The sequence below is a fragment of the Theobroma cacao genome, chromosome 8 (assembly GCF_000208745.1).
Source record: "Theobroma cacao cultivar B97-61/B2 chromosome 8, Criollo_cocoa_genome_V2, whole genome shotgun sequence".
Lineage (NCBI taxonomy): Eukaryota > Viridiplantae > Streptophyta > Magnoliopsida > Malvales > Malvaceae > Theobroma > Theobroma cacao.
The window spans coordinates 10,434,542-10,445,701 of NC_030857.1; positions in this window are offsets into that span (position 1 = coordinate 10,434,542).

Below are 11,160 nucleotides of genomic sequence, written 5' to 3' on the forward strand. Positions count from 1 at the left end.
ACTCAATCTTCTTCACTTATCCATGTCTTCCATGAAATTTCTAGACTTTTCCAAAGTTTTGGTGGAGTAAATTTTTGAAAATTACCCTTTTAACCCCGTAAAGTGAAAAATTACATTTTTACCTCAAAAACTGAAAAATTACCCATAGACATATTTTTCATCCCTTAAACTCATACCATACTCCAATAAGTCAAATGGGCCAAAAAATTCTTTTCTAAAATTCCATTTTGTCCCGAAGTGGCAAATGACCATTTTACCCCTGGTTAGTGAAAATTCCGATTTGACTCCAAAATGATCCTCGAACTCCAAATTACCATTTTAAGTCATCCATTAACTGTGAAACTCTTAATCCTCACCTTAAAATTCCTAGTTGATCTAGTTCAAGGATTAAATAAACTTTGTTGTACCTCTAGGTAAAATACAGACTTTTGTAAATTTTTCGAGAATCTCCTAGCATGCAATCATGCTAACATCACATGATGTCATGACAAGTTTTTTATAAGGTCAGGCTTTACATGATGGCTCATGTTGGTATAGCATTTCACAATCTGCAGCTTCGTGTTCCGCTACCTTCAAGTTGTGAAATATATCTCCAAAAACTTCCTTATTCCACTGTTTCAGAGATTGCTTTAACCGCTTTTGCTTTGCCCAGAATGCTTGTAAACCCGAGCCACTAATGGGAAGATTTCAGGTCTGTTCTACAAAGTTTTTAAAATCGTGATGTAGCACCCAAGCATGCAAAAATCGAAATGAGGAAGGGCCTTTATTTTGGTTTGTCAAGCAGGATATTAGCAGTGGGCATTGGTCCGAACCATCCTTGTTCAGATGTTGAATTCTTGTAGAGGAAAAAACATCTGCCCATTGGAGATTAAATACAATTCTGTCCAGGCATTGAAACATCCGATTATTGGTCCAAGTAAACGGATTTCCCTCACAAAGGGGTTCGACAGGAAAGTCGTTTCGATCCAATCCATTCTTGGGATCAAATAAAGACAAAGGATATGTCAGTGACCTGGCACGACAAAGCACTCTCCGAGGGCATGGAATGTCTAATTTTTCGATCAGAATCTCGATAGTAATATCTCTGTTAGATTCTCCGGTCGAAATACAGGAAAACTCCATTCAATTTTGTGGAGGGTAGATTTAAGGAATTTAAATCCCATTTCTTTTTCCAAAACATCTACTTAGCTTCCAAATTATTATTTTTTGATCAGTACTTTTAGATTTTAGGATTCCAAACTTGTGTATGATTTTTTCCTTCATGAACCTTGCAATGTTTGGTTGTTCTACCTTCTTCGTACGTTAAGCCTCTACCCACTTCGTAAAGTAGTCCATGGCCACTTCCTAAAATATTATGTCCCTTGTTGGAGGGTAGATTTTCCTTACCAAATCAGTTACCCACCCTTTAAAACACCACAGTTTGACAATAGCATGCAATTTTTCCCTAAGTACTCTTTGTAGTGGACATAAATTTGGTAGGCTTTATAGCTATTGGATACAATAATTCAGAATAAACGGTAAAAGCAATCCATCGTATCTTTTTTTTGTACAAGTCATATTCAATCAATGCATAACTAATTGTTGTACATCATACTCTTCTTTCTACCTTGTATTCAAAATATTTTTATCAAATGATTTTATAATGAAAGATGTGAGTGTAGCAAGTGTTATTTTAGAAATTAAAATACTCTGCGGTAAACATAACATAAATTTATCATAATCGCAGTATATTAAAAAAGTGCTAAAAAAAATAATGTTATTAATTTTATACCAACATCTACAACCAAGGATCCTCAAATAAAATTAACGCCTAATGTTGATAAGATAATTGATCAATTGCAATATGTAAGAATGTATAGACACCATTTTTAAAAAAATAATTAACATTTACAGGGTTTTATTTTACACATTATCTTTCTCATTTTATTTTTATTGCTACTTAAATTCAATGTCCAGTGGGCTTTGGGCACCCCATCCTTAGCTTGGGTTTACAGTGAAGGTCCACAGGGCTCCAAAGGTCAAACTCAATGTCTGACCCTGTTAATGAAAACAAGCCCAATAGGGATATTTTGAAAAAAAAAATCAAAATAAACAAACAAGATTAAAAATTAAACTAAAATCAAAACTAATTAAGCTCAAGAACATTCTAGAAAAAAAAAGAGCAAAAAATATAGTAAAAACAAAAAAAGAAGAAAAAGAAAAAGCTAGTTGTTGCCATGCCCAGTGCGAAAGGGTGTGTTTTGCACCCTGCCAGATGTGAGAAATCCTCATTTGGCAAAATGCCTCTTGGTGCTGAGGGCACAGATGGCTGCATCCCCAACACCCAAGAGGGCAACTATAAAATGTTGCCTTCTTCCTAAATCGTAAGAGGCCTATTTTCGAAAACCTTATAGAAATCCCTATAAAGAAAAACAAACCCTAGAACCAAAAATCTTAACTTTCCTACTTTACCCGCCATATACCACAATCAAAAATCAAAACCAAAAATAATAGCAAAAATGAAAAAAGAAATAACAGAAAAGGGAATGGGGGTAAGGTAATGGGGAGTTTTTTTTTCTTCTGATTTTTGGGGATTTAGGGAATTTTTGGGCTTTGACGATTTCTCTTTCTTCTTTTTTCGATCAAAGGAGGAAAAAGGAAACGGTTTTAGGAAGTAAAGAAAGTTGGAGTTTTTTTTATGTGGTTTCGTTGGTGGTGGGGAAACGGTGGTAAGAAAGAGGGTTTAGGCTTTTGGTTTTAGGGCTTAGAGAGAAGGGAGAGAAGGTCGTTAGGTAGAGAGAAAAAGTGAAAAAGGAAATGAACAAAAAGGAAGAAAAAAAGGGTTTAAATATTTAGGGCTTGGGGATTTCAAAACAGCACCTTTTTTCCAACGATTGTAGAGCAAAAGGGAGGTTCTTGAACGACGCTATTTGTAGGGATTTCAACACACCAAATGGTGCATTTTGCTGGGCTTTGGTGGGCTATTGTAATCCTGCACAACTTAGTCACTATAGGGCTAGTCCAAGCTTAAACAAGGTAAGGTCACTTTCATTGGTTTTTTATTTAGATGTGGTATGGTTTGAGTGTTTTGTAGTTGGCCCAATATTTTGTTGAAAAATATATTAACCAAGGCATGTGATTAATTAATATAAGATGATGCAAAAACATACAGAAAAATTATATAATGATTTAGGGTAGGAATATTGAGAGAGAAAAAAAAAACTATAAATAGAAAATAAATAAATATTTAGTTACAAAATGAATAGGTTTAGATAGGTAAAATTTATAGAAAGAAAATAAATGATAATAGATTTAGGTAGGAAAAATATAGAAATAAATAAATATTCAGGTAAAAAAACATATTTAAATAGGAAAAAAATGGAAGATAACTAGTTATAAAGAAACAAATTTAGCTAGATGAAAGAAAATATTAGAAAAGTAAAATATATTTAGTCATAAAAAATAGGTTAAGTCAATAAGAAAAATGAAATATTTAGTCAAAAAATAGGTTAAGTAAATAAAAAATATAGAAAAGAAATTTAGTTATTAAAAAAAGGTAGATTTGGAAAAATATATAAATAATAATAATTATAAAATAAAATATTTGGTTATAAAAAATAGATTTAGGTAAAAAGAAAACCTATACAGTAAAATAGATAAAAAGTTAAAATAAAAAATAGCTAGGTAAAAATTATAATAATAAAATGTTTATTCATACCAAGACGAAATAATAAAAAGAGAGAGATTTCAAAGAAATAACAAAAGAGCTATAGGAAGATTATAAAATATATTGAAATTTATAAGTATATCAAATACCATCATTACATTATTTAAATATCATGACATATACACATATTGTGTGTGCAAGTTTAAGCCTTGATGATAGGACTTTTCAAGGGGGCTTGCAAAGGTGAGTTCCTTTGAAAAATTTCTTAGGTGAAAGGACACCTTTGAGTTCCACCAGTATGATGGGAAGGCTCAAAGAATGTCCTTAATAAAAGGCTTTTGCTCGTATTAGGGTTTGCATTTATGGAACAATTATTTTTTACTTATAAATGACTACCCCGATGATGAGATTAACTCGATAAACTTGCAAAGATGAGCTTTCTCGAATTATTCTCTAAGTGAGAAATTATCCTCGGATCCCACTAGTATGATAGGCGGATTCAAAGAACAATCTTAATAAAAGGTTTCATTTGATAGTTTATCGATGTTTACGCCATGCATTTCATGATAACATCATGTGCACGACACAATAATGAACGTTAGCTTGTTAATAAAATAAATCAACAATAATTAAGGAAACACAAGAATAAAATTAAAAGGTTAATGTTTAAATAGGATAACACATGATTAGGTGGTACCATTCACCAAGCGGGTGTCACAAAGGTGTTAATCCTTCCCCGAACGTAACCATACTCTCGAACTTAACTCTGAAGTACGTAGACCAGGTTTTGCTCTTTAGATGGACCTAAAATCAATTTGGGACCTCGTCAAAGAGAACTAATTTAATAGGTGACCCATCACAACTAGACAAAAAAGATTGGTGACCACTTTTAGTTTTTCATGTCTAGAGGTTGGGTTCTCGAACTCGCATGTTATAACAGCTTGGCGACTCCACTGGGGACTTTAAAGAGTCGAGCCATTAATTAATTATAGGTTATCCTAAGCTTTAAATAATTTAGTGTTTCTTTTAGTATCAAGCATTTATTTGGTGCATTTTTGTTTGATGCATTTATTTGTTTCGTTGTTGTTATTTTATTACTTATAAATAATGGTGCGGAATTTAGGATAAAGGGATGTGAGACTATTTATCAAAAGTTGGTACATTCCTTCATACAAATGACACGTCTTACATTCATGCATAAGTCTTCTATCCGAACTGTCTCCTTTGTTAGAAGGGAGTCTAGTAGCTATGCTCTCATGAGTTAATAACCTTCACATAGGCTAGTGAAGACTCCCACTGAAATTGAACCTAATTCGTTTGAAGCTTATAATGGGTGAGGACCGAGGTGCCTTACTAATCCGAGTGGATGACAATGAGGAACAATTTGAAAACCTTCAGCTCCGTTCAAACCCAAACTCAGCATATAGAATACCGTAAGCAACCTTTTCCTAGGTAGAAACCTACTTGTGAGAATATACACTTTGATTAGGAACACATGAAGGAATCTTTTCACACCTTTTATTCTAAATTCCTCACCACAAAAGAATAAAAAGTATCATGGTGTAGATAACGTCTAATGATGTAATAAATACTCATGATATTAATTAGCATTTTTCATTTCTTTCTTTTCTTCTTCTTTAAATACGAATTATTTTAATTTTTGTGGATTTCTTTTCACCATACTAACTTGAATTTATTTTTGTTGCTACTGTCATTTTTTACATGTACGCATTGCATCAATCACAATTGCATATAGAAGAGAAATATTGGCTGTGCAACATCTATTAACCAAAGAAACCCTGATTACATCCATGGAGACATCATCAACTGGCTTGCTTAAAAAATACAATAATGACTATGAAATGGAATTGCAAGTGAGACAATTTCAATAGAACGAAGGGGATTGTTTGGCTAAGGGGCACATCTCAACTTTACCAAAAACGGTTCACCTAGACCTTAGGTAGAATGATTTTACAAAAATGATTAGTGTCTGAAAATAGTGGAGACGCACCAGTCGGCATAGTTTCTATAGCAAATATGAGCATATTGCATGGCTTCTTTATATACACATGAATGATCAATTGCTCAGAGCCATCACTCAACTTTGGGATCCTTCATATTATTGTTTTGTGTTTAATGAAGTAGACATGACACCCATAATAGAGGAGTATTCATCACTACTACTATCGAAGAGGTTGATCAGTATTTGAAGAAGAAAGGAGATATCAAGTGCCTCACATGGAGCTTTTTGAGTGATTATATTAAGAAACATAAGGGAAGTGAACAAGGTCATCTTACCTTCGCCTTAGCGATATACAGGTTAGTAGTTTTCCCAAAAATCCTAAGTCTTGTTGGAGTATCAGTTATAGATTTCTTCGATCAAGTGACAAGAAACATCAATCCATCTCTTGCCATGTTAGCCGAGACATTTAGGTCATTAAATTATTATCGTCGAAAAGGTGAAACGCGTTTCATTAAGTGTGCCAAACTTCTCACCATATGGATTAAAAGCCACTTCGAGTGTAAAGTGGAAAAATTTTGAAAACCTTTTTTTTCATCAAGTTGCCATATTCTTGAATTTTGTGAAAGTGAATGGCCAGTTTAAAAGAAAAAAGAAGAGTGGATTAGAAAACTCAAAAGGTTGATAAGTGTGGAAGTGACTTGGAGAGCTCTTTGGATGTCGAGAATGCAAGTAATGTACAAGTACAGAGATAAGCCATGGGTACCACTAATGAGACCTTGGAGAATAATTAGTTATGTTCCAATAATGGTGTGAAGGTAGTTTAGACTCAAACAATTTGTACCCATGACCCACCGGCTTAATCAATTAGAAATCACATATGGAAAGCCTAAAACTTTAAAGAAGATTCAATAAATAGTACAAGCTTGGAAAAAGACAAGCAGGTTGGATTAGGGAAGGTTGACTGACAAAGTCACCATTGGATATCTAGCATGGCATGCCCAAAGAGTAAAAGATGTCGTGTGCCCTTCAAAAAGTGCATCTAAACTCCTTGTTGGCTTATAACCACAAGATGTTCCCTTAGAAAATCAGCTGGCTAGAAGGAAACTTAAGACAGAAATGATAAGGATAAAATGTAGATATGAAGTTGAGCTAGAAGAGGTGAAAAAAGAAGCCTCGAGGAAAATTCAAAAAGCTCTAGATGAATGAGATGAGTGGAGGAACAAATTTGAAAGTTCGAATGTGACATGTGTTGGTCTCAAAAAGCATGCTAGAGGGATGCAAATAACACTTTTGGAATGACACAAAAATTCTTTCCAAGTAAAGAGCTGATTAAAGGAATTTGAAAATGGAAGTTTAAAGCTTGCTGGAGGAATGATTTAAGTGCTAAGAGTAAGAAATAAATAAAAGAAAGTAGACAAAACACAATGATTTATAATGGTTTAGTCCCTTGACCTACATCCACTACCTTGATCTCCCAATCAGGGATTTTCAAACCAATTCACTAAAATCAGTGGAATTCCCAAGCTTCCACCAAGCTTTTACAATGACTTTTCATAAGCTCAGCCACAACCTTTAACAATGATTTTTCCCGGGATCAACCAAAACCCAAAACTAACTTATCTAAAGCTAAGTTAGAACCTACAACAACAACAACCAAGCTAACTCAATCTTGATCAACCCCTTAGAGTGCCTTGCACACTCTAAGTAATCAAGAAAAGAAGAAAATATGAAGTACAATTGATCACCTAGCTGATCTAAGATGTACAAAGTTAAGCTCAAACACTCTTTCAAAGGATCGGAGTGAAATACAAGTGTAAAGAGAAGGTTTTTGGTCTTTTAAGCTCAAAATCACTTTGGATAACTTCTCTATTTGATTTTTGATTGTTGGAGAGGCTTTAAATACTTGAAAAATCACTTCTGGCTGTTAGAGACAAAAACTAGCCATTTATGGTTGTTATTTTGTCCTTTTCTACTTAAATTCAAATTTTTTGATAGTGAGCTTTTAGTTAGTTAACCATACTTCTTAGTCAATTAAGTCTTTTCTGTCTCACAGTCTGCATTACTCTGTTAATCGGTTAAGAAAGACTTTAATCTATTACGAGTTTACTGTTTCTAGAGCAACCAACTTCACCAACTTTTTTTTGTTTAATTAATTCTTTTCTTAGCTTGGTAACGCTGATCTTCCATTTCCCTTAAACAGCCATGAGATACATTAGTCATCCGAGACTTCTTGAATTGTTCTTCACAAATTTGACTACCTTCATTTTGGATCTTTACTTTTGTATTTTAGCTAACTAACTCTTTTGGTTAACCCACTAAGAGGCTTTTGTTTTTATCCAGTACCCACTTAATTGATTAAACCTTGTGTTAACTAGTTAAGACCTTTTTGTCCATCCTTGGTGTAGCACCCAAAATTGCTTTAATTGATTAAAGCTTTGTGTTAATTGGTTAAGACTAATCTATTTTCATTAAAGCTTTTTCTTCTTTGCTTATTTAACCAATTAACCCATATTGCAACTAAACAAGCATCTTGACTTGCTTTCAAATGCGAAACACACTTAAATAATATAATTAGACACCAATGAATGGGAATGTTTTGTTATCATCAAAAGCACATGGAGTCCACATTCTCTCTCTCTTATTTTTATGATAACAAAACACTCTTAAATCAAGAATGCAATGCCTATGTTCAATATGAATGCTTCAAATCTTTATGCATAATGAGTTACTCCCCCTTAGTTAATGCATCTAGTTTTCTTTACATAATATTTAACAAAACCATAACTAAGCATCACACACATAAATTAAACATGAAGACCTATCAAACTCTATTTAACTTAGTCTTCTTTCTCTCTTTTTTCTTTTCCATCATTAAACAAGATATTCAAAACTCTTCCTTAATGAGTGCATCCAGATTTTTCTTTAATCTTTAAATCAGACTTTAATGAATGAGAATCATAAACACTTATACACCTAAGTCATACAAGCTTATAGATATAGTTCAATAACTTTAAAAGTCAAGCTTGTTTCTATGTAAGAACAACTGTATGGGAGTTAAATCATTTCAAGAACTTGTCAAGGATCACTCAAATAATGTTCAAGCAAATTTGATCATTTTGTCATAATCAAAATTATAATAATTTTAAAGCTAACAACATGTTCATCATTGGTTGTCGAGATTCAAAAAATGCATACCGTCAATGATACTTTGCAAAACAAAGTGCAACTGCAGGAGCAAGCCATACAAGAGCTCAAGAACAATTGGAACCTAAATGAGGCAGCCATGGAAGGCTACAAAAGCAATATGAAGCTGTTAGGCAAGAATACTTTCAAATGCGAGAAATAGGAGATTTGTATGAGTAAGACCTCCAAAGGAAGTGCTCTGAAATGGAATGGATACTGACGCAGATGAGGGAAGTAGCTTTCAAAGCAAAAGAGATGGCAAACAAGACTAAAAAGCTTAGATGGGAGATTCTTCCAAAAGACAAGCTTAGTGAGCGTTTAATATTTCACCTCAGGATAGTGCAGGACTAATATGATTGAGTTGGCTTTTACGTTTGAAACCAATGATGTAAATATTTAAATATGGATGTAATTGAATATTCAATTTTATATATATGGATTTCTTATGGTAATTGTTGTTGGATGGCAAATATTTTTTCACTTCCATTACAATTGCATGATTCACTTAATAAAGGCATAAAAAGAAACGCTAATATTCATTTGTTGGTATTTAATTAATTAATTAATTAAACTCTAACTTATGAAAATGATCAAATAGAACAAAATTTCAAAGAGCTGAATTCCTCACAAATACAACACAAGGTTCTGCTCAAAGGTCACGAGGGATGAACAATCAGAGAAGATGGATAAAATCGAGAAAAAGTAAGAGGAGATAATGGTTTAGTTGGCTAAAATCTTGGAAATGATGTCTACTGATAAGGAAAAAGGGTGATGGGAAGTTCTAGTACACGGGATGAGGTATAACCATCGAATACCAATGTGGAGCCTGCAATTCCATCAGGATTTATCCCACCACAGATGAGAAACCCTTAAGCTCTTATTTCTCAAGCTGGCCCATATCCATTCTTCATAATGTCTTTACTTATGGGACCATATTCGATTTTTGTTCAACCAAGGCCAATTAAGGGAATGAGTCCTTTAGATCTTATCTTTGTGTCTGATTTGGATGATCCAGAAGAGCGAGAAAAGCTTAAGTGTGGTTCTTTTGAATCAAAAGTAACCCTAAAACTTATCAAAAGTATGATCTGCTAGAAGAAAGGTTGCGCATGGTAGAGGGGATGCACGTGTATTGTTCCATGGACGTAATAGAGCTTTGATCTGCTAGGATGTCACGGTCCTAGAGAGGGGAGCCATGTATCCCATATCGACTATGTACTAGAGTGATATTGGGAATATAAAGGTTCACACCACTTTCAACCTGTGAGGCATCTTTTTTGAGACAAAATTGTAAGGCCAGCGAGCTAAGGTGAACAATACCCTACAGAGGTTGGTGTGGGCCGTGACAATTAGTATCAGAGCAGACTTTAAGTACTAGTGATATACTAGTGAGGATAGTGGCCCCTTGTTGAAGTGGGGAAAAATATCATGGTCCTCGCATGGACACAAATCCCACATCGTAGAGATAATGCTCTCAGCAGGTTGAGTTACAAAGTTCCACATCAAAGAGAAACTCCCAATGAAGAGTAAGCGAAAATGTCATGATCCTAGGGAAGGGAACCATGAATCCCACATCCACTATGTACTAGAGTGATATTGAGAATATAAAGGTTTACACCACTTCAACCTGTGAGATGCCTTTTGTGGGACAAAATCGTGAAGCCAACGGGCCAAAGCGGATAATACCTTACGGGGGTTGGTGTGGACCATGACACTACGCGTGCACACGGATGACAAGCTCTTAATACATTGTTTCCAAGACAGCCTCATATGTGTTGTGGCAAAATGGTACATCTAATTAAACCTCAATGAGATCCATACATGGAAAGAACTTGCTAAGGCACTTGTGGCCCCATACAAACATGTTACAAACATGGCCCCTAGCCCCTGACCCTCTCTCTTTCCAAAATATGGAGAAAAAACCCACTAAAAAGGTCAAAGAATATGCCCAAAAGTGGAGGAATACGGCTTCTTAAGTTCAATCGCTTTTGATTAAAAAGGAGATCATTGTGATGTTTGTCAATACCTTGCGAGCACCATACTATGAAAAGTTAGTCGGTAAAGCTACAAAGAACTTTACTAATATGGTAATTTTAGGTGCAATGATTGAGAGCACTATCATGCAAGGTAAAATGGAAGGAAGCAAGGCAACGAGCATGAAGAAAAGGAATACTTTTAAGAAGAAAGAGGGATAGACTCAAGCTATCTTTTTAGGACAACCACAATATAGGGTCTATAATCTTTGTCCTTCATATCCTTTTCACCCCTGTTACCTAGTAGTGAACAATACCTCCCAAGGACCTTACCTGTACCCACCAATACCAAATGCCTTACCAGGCCCTTACCCATATGTTCTTGTTCAACGAACACC